At 41.0% G+C, this 6922-nt stretch overlaps 1 pseudogene; it reads left to right on the plus strand.

The window, feature by feature from the left end:
• The first annotated feature begins 1812 nt into the window (after window positions 1-1812).
• Window positions 1813-4648, plus strand: LOC134154816 (olfactory receptor 5V1-like; annotated as a pseudogene).
• The last annotated feature ends 2274 nt before the right edge of the window (window positions 4649-6922 follow it).

Genomic DNA, 6922 nt, shown 5'->3' on the forward strand with positions numbered 1-6922 from the left:
GACAGTATAGGAGAGGGGAAGGAAGAGAAGAGGAGAGGACGAAAGGAGAGGGGAGGGAGTATGTAAGAAACTAAAAAATAAACTGTTATTCTGTCTCCTGGAAAATGCTCACTATTTCCTGGCCCAAAACATTCACTCTTTCATACACAAGACACACATCCCAGCGGTAGTCAAAGAATATTTAGGCTCCAAAATTAAAAATAATAGTTTAGAGTTAGGAATATGAAAAGAGATGAGCAGCAGGGGAGGAACTATCTAATTGACTTTTCTCCAGTTGATCATCAGCAACAAAGAGCAGCACTGTTTTTTTCCCTCCCGGGTAAACCCTACTGCATGTTTTTTACATATGATATTTGACTTAAAGATGAAGAAACTGAAAGGGAATATGAAGAAGAATGGAGATGCAGGTTAGCGAAGGGAGAGAGAACCTTAAGAATTTTTAGTGCTGTACCTTTGGGAAAATTGTCTGATAGCTTTCTGTCTAATAATTCTATTAATAGAAGAGATAATCAAGAAGAAAGATCTGTATGGTTTTAACTTGAATACCACGAATCCCTTGTTATCTGTCTGCATATCTATCTATCTATCTATCTATCAGTTTTAACTTGTTCCTGATTTTTATGTTAGAGGTAGGTCAGTCCACTGTTATTTTGCTCTTCTCTATGGGTTTGTGAATATATGTGTATGCACATTAGTTTGTTACTACTTCATTATGTATTTTCTACTCACTCACTCATTCAGTATATTTTAGTACATATTTCTGGGGACAGCATACAAGAATTTCAGATAGATAATGACACCTTAAGAAAAGAAGGAACATTTTTCGTTGGTGAGTACGTAATTTCCAAGCCAAATAATTCACCGGATGCATGTTTTGCACACATCATGAGTTACTAAGGATTTTTGGGCGGCATAGAATCATGCCTGTGAATGTGTACAGAAAAAAGCTGGTGTAAGCCAGCTTTGGCCCTGTACCTTAACCAAACTTTTTCCATTCAGGTCTGTTGAGGTTGAATGAAGATGCACAGCCTTGCTTGTGGCCTAGAGCATCTCAACAGCACACAAATGCTACTGATACTAGTGAAATATAGGTTAATGAAAAACATGGATTATTTTAATTTTTGTGAGGCTTTTGTTTGTTGAAGATGCTCTGGATATTTTCTTTCAATTTAATAGACTGATTTCGCTTATCTTTTGTACAAAATACCAAATTAAAGCCCTTGAAATTGAAGATAAAAAAGCCCTTCAACTTAAAATTGAAGTTAAAAAAAAACTTTCAGGAACTTTTGCTAAAATTTAAAGATATGTGTGTGTGGGATTTGCTTGTCTGAAGTGAAACAGAAGAATTGTGGTATAAAGACAGATGTGATGGAAATGTACAAGGATGAGAATTTCTGATGACCTTCTTGCAAAACCAAAACCAGATGTGAGACAGGACATGGAGGAGTTCTGGAAGGATAAGCGGCTTCTGATTTGTTTTAGTGAACTTTTTAATGAGCTCTCGTTGTACTCTCCCTGGGTACTTGCCAACTATGCTGTTATATGCTCTCACATGATTTTACACAGACATTGCAGCTTGATTGCAGCTTATAAGTATGACCGTTTGCACAATAAAGTCGGACATTCTCTAGCATTCACATTGAATTTGTGGTGATGTCTCATTTTCTTCGCGACATTTGGTGACCCCGAGTGACTTAACGGAAAGGCGAAGAAGGCACCGCTCGAGGGATCTGGAGAGTCCCTGGCGCTGAGAAGAAGCGACGTTGTGCAACTGAATGTAAGTGAATATAGTGAGCGGTTTGCTATTACGATATGGGATCTGCCATATCGGTAGAAGCGCAAGCTGTGCTCGCTATTATAATGACTTTAGCAGCTAAGCACGATGTTACTATAAAAGAAAAGGATGTTGCTGACCTCCTTGCATGGGGGCAGAGACGGCAAGTTTTCATTACTCCTGAAGATGCTTTTAACGAGGAGAAGTGGAAGATTTTAGAACAAGAACTGTGGGAATCAGTGAAAGTAGGTAATAAGGAAGCGGCATCGTTGAGCCAAACTTGGCGGGTAGTTTTTAATTTGCTGCGTGATACTAGAACTGAGACCCGTGTTATGCATGCTGCTGAAGCAGCCATGAAAGGAACAGTGGGTGAGGAAGCTGCAGGAGCCGTACTTCCAGCCCCTCCGATGCCATCAGCCTTTCCTATCGATGCGTCGGCTAAAGATTTTTTCGGTGGAACCCTCCCGTCTGCTCCCTTGTTTGAAGGGGATGATGCTATTGAACAAAAGGATGTTGGTATGCCTTCTGTAAAGCCGGAAGATGTCCCTTCGCCTCCCCAGTTAGCCGATGAAGATGCTGAGATGTTGAGGCAATTGCAGCTGGAAAGTAAGAGTCAACAGAAGGAACTCCAATATTTAGCACAAGGCTTGCAAGATTTTAAGGATGCGTTGCAGCAGCAAAAACAGACATTGAAGGACTTATTCCTCAACTATAAACAGGCAGTGTTAACGGAAAAAGGGGATGATAAAGCGCGGACATTTGCTGTTATTGATCCTGGGCAACGTTGGCAGGGGGTTATACAGGATGCTATTGTTGAAGGGGAATTTTTAGGACCCCTTAAAGCTATGACTACTGAGTTGACCGCATACCCTGTTCAGGCCGGGCATGACCCTCAGGGGCATAGAACGCTTGAATGGGTTCTGTTTGATTGGCGATTGTTAAGAGAGGTACAAAAAAGCAGTGATGGAGCATGGCATGCAAAATCCTTATGTTCAAAATCTGATTGATGTTTTGTTTGCACAAAATGTTTTGATACCTTATGATGTGGAAAGTATAACTGCATTGATTTTAAGTCCTACGCAAAAGCTGATATTTAAAGATGATTGGAAGCGACGTGTTGAGGTTGCTGCAATGAGTAATATAGACTTAGCTGATGGCGATCCGTTGCGTACAGCTACGGTTGATATGTTGCTCGGGCAAGGGCAACACGCTACCCCTCAAGTGCAGACGCGACTACACCGTTGCATTTTGCAGCAATCTCAGCAGTTGGCACTTGCTGCACTGAAGGCTGTACCGCAAATGGGAGCTGCGGTCCCTTCTTACGTAAAAATAATTCAGGGCTCTTCAGAACCCTTTACAGAATTTTTGGATAGGTTGCGACTAGCAATAGAAAAATCTCTTAATTTATCACCAGAAGCAAAGGCGGCAGTGGGGAAGAATTTAGCTGTTCAGAATGCTAATATGGTATATAAATGAATACTTGCTACATTACCTCGCATGGCAGGACTTCTTGAAATGATAGAAGCATGTAGCTGTGCTGATCTATTAGTAGAACAACATAAGGCAGCTGTTCATGCAAAAGCTCAGGCTTCTGCTTTCGCTGCTGCCCTAAAGCCGCTTTTGCAAGCACAGAAAAATCCTAGGCAGCGTCTGGGGGTTTGCTTTTTGTGTGGGCAGCGAGGTCACTTTCGTGATAGGTGTCGAAATATTTCGAAATAATAATGCCAGAGATTTACGCCTGGAAGGAAATAGGGATTCTAACATAGTATGCCTCTGATGTGGAAAGCCTGGGCACATTGCCCGAATGTGTAGATCTAAAATGCATAAAAACGGCACTCGACTGGGGGTGAATGATCTGAACAATCCGGGAAACCTATCACTGAGCGCCGACATGTGTGGAATCAATTTAATCTAACGTTAGTTTTCTATTCATCAGCTGTTAATGTTCACCATCAAAACAATTTGTATAGCTTACAAGTCACCTAGTGTGAATGGAAAACCAAAGAACTGCAAGTGAGTTTGTTCTCTTGGGACTTACAAGTGATCCGCACCTTCAAAGGTTCCTGTTCCTTGGGTTTTTAGTTATTTACTTCGTTACTCTGTTTGGAAATATGGTGATCGTGGTTGTGATAAGTACTGATTCCCACCTTCACTCCCCTATGCACTTCTTTCTCTTTCACTTAGCCATCATTGACATCTGTTATGCCACCACCATTGTTCCTAAGATGCTGGTGAATTTTCTAGTGAAGCAGAAAATCATTGATTTCTGTGGCTGTATTACCCAGATGTCCTTCATCCTTCTCTCAGCCAGTAGTGAAATTTTCATGCTCTCAGCAATGGCATACGACTGATGTGTTGCTATCTGCAAGCCGCTGCACTGACAACAGGCTATGAGCAAAGTCTTCTGTAGCCAGCTGGTAGGGGGGCACATGGGCAATGGGGATCTTACACTCCATTATAAACACAGTGCCTACGTTAAACATGCAGTTCTGCAAGTACACGGAAATCAAGCATTTTGGCTGTGAGCTTCCCCCTCCCTCAACTGCTGCTTGCAGTGGGACCTTCCTCAACAAACTGGTTCTTCCATCTTCTGCTGTGATCTTTGGGTCAAGCTCCTTCCTGCTCACACTCATCTCCTACATCTATATCATCTCGTCTGTCTTGAAGATACAGTCTGCAAAGGGGAGGCACAAAGCTTTCTCCACTTGCAGTTCCCATCTCATCATAGTGGCTTTGCTGTACACAACTGCTCTGTTCCAGTACACAAAACCCAGCTCAGCCTCATCCCTCATTCTAGATCATATTATCGTATTATCCTTCCAGTGCAGCATTTCAACCCCCATGTTAAATCCAATTATCTACAGTACAGCCTGAGGAGAAAAAGTTGTGAAAACAGCTTTGGGCAGAATGTTAGGGAAAATTCAGGTTTCACAGTTAGTATAGCCACCTCTAAGATATGTATTTCAAACAAATGCAATTTAACATATGAAGCTATAGAAAAGAAACATGTCCTATAGGCACTGGTTCTGCAATTCAGAAAGTAAATTTTGTGCAATTCTGAAGCTTGTTTTTTCACTTCATGCTCTTATTCCCCTGTTGTCCTTACTTCATTACGACCGTTTTGCTATTGGGATCTTTCTGGAGGAAAGCCAGATGAAACCTGTGCTTAGATTAGCAGGAGCTGCTAATTAGGTTTGTTCTAGGTTTCACACACTGAATCCTCCTGCAGATCTCCATATCCTGGAGACTTTTTATTTTCATGTGGCTTTATCCTATACATTTTTCTGTACAATGTTGTCACTTAACATTACAAGATGAAATCAGAAATGTGGAGGGTTGCTAGTGATGCAGAAAAAAAGTGTTTTATGTGTATTATGCAGAACACTGGTGAATTCTGCAGGGAAGCAGGTACAAGGTATAATGGTCCCTCAAATAATGGTGCAGTGTCCATGTATCCAGTTTGTTTTAAGTGGCCAGCCATGAACAATGTGAATGTGAGCCACGGTGTAACAAATTCTCTAGGGACCAGGAATCATATCTTGGAGTCAATTACATAAACAAAATGTTCCATGAAACAAAGTGATGCTTTGTCTCAGTGCGGTATTTCCTCCTCCTAAGCAGCATTTTGGAGTACCTTTGTATTCCAGCCACCCAGCTGAAGAGAGGGAGACAGAACTCTGGACTTTGCATAGGATCACATACACAGAGTAAGGGGCTTGCCCTGTTTGCTGTGTTCTTAGACATTTCTTCTAGGATGCAATAAACCTAGTTAAAGATGTTTTTAATTTAATAAAAATTAATTTAAGATTAATTTAAGAGATCTGGAACAGGTTGCTTGAAGAGGTTTTGAAATCTTCTCTGGAAATATTGAAAACTACAAAACAAGGCTCTGACCAGTCTGAACTATGGAATTGATCCTGCTTTGAATCAGAGGCTGTTTAGGGGTTTGACTACATGGGCTCTACAAGTCCTTTCCCAACCTACCTGATTTTATGGTTCTATGATCCTGTGGGACAACACTTTCAGAGTGTTTCTCCTGTTCCTGAACAGTATCTACTGTTCTTTATTAGTTATGAATAATGCTTGCCTGTGGACATATTTTGACTGTTTTGGGAATAAAACACCTTGTCTTAGTTTAGTGTATGACTCTCATGCACATTTTGACTGGAGTGTTTGTTGTTTGATGAGAAGTATATTTTTACTGTGTCAAGGTAACAATAGTTACATCCCTAGCTTTATTGTGTATTGTTCCTGTATTGAAAACATTTAAAACAAATCAGAAGTTTTCTTGTTTCTCTCTTTTCCTTTTCCTCCATCTCAGAAATATCTTCAAAAAGAAGTGAAAAACCATGTGACTCATTGAATACAATTTATTTGACCAAAATGTGTAAGCTCCCTTTACTGTTAGTTAGGAACAAATCATAGTAGATAAGGGCATAATCTGCCTTATTCTAAAAGGGAGGATAAGATCCATTTCAGTGAAAATTGATTGCAACAGGAATAAGTAAAATTCAAGCCTGAAATTTCTTTCTACTCTTCCAGGATGACAGAAAACCAGAGGTGAACAAGTTCATCTTTCACATCTTGACTAGTCTTCACTGACAGCTACATGTCTTCTTCACAGTCTTCCTGCCACTATACCTTTCCAGTCTGCCGGGCAATGCAGTCGTCATGGTTGTCAGGATATACAAACCCCAGCTTCGCATGCCTGGGTACTTTTTCCTCTGCAGCTTTTCCTACCAGGATATATTCTGCTCTACAGTTACTGTGTCTGAGATGCTTTGTGGCTTCCTCCCAAAGTATCAGAAATTCTTTCATACTGTCTGCCTGGTTCAACTTGACCTCTTTCACTTCCTAGGAAGTACTTCAACCAGTATATGTCCATTTGTACTTTTTTGCTCTGTATCTTAGTAAGCAGCCCATATGGCTTTCCATGGCTGGCAGCTAGCCCCTTGGGCCACTGGCTTCCTGTATGTCCGGAAGCTCACAGTAATGACCTTTTGGCTGCAGCCACATGCATGACTTTTACAATATCAAAGCCTCATTGAGACTACCTTGAAACAGGAACTAGATCAGTCTGAACCTCCTCAGTAGCACCACTGCTTCCTTCCAGCTCCACACTTACTCCTACACATACATAGTCATAAC

Source organism: Rhea pennata, unplaced genomic scaffold, assembly GCF_028389875.1.
Source record: "Rhea pennata isolate bPtePen1 unplaced genomic scaffold, bPtePen1.pri scaffold_45, whole genome shotgun sequence".
NCBI classification, from domain to species: domain Eukaryota; kingdom Metazoa; phylum Chordata; class Aves; order Rheiformes; family Rheidae; genus Rhea; species Rhea pennata.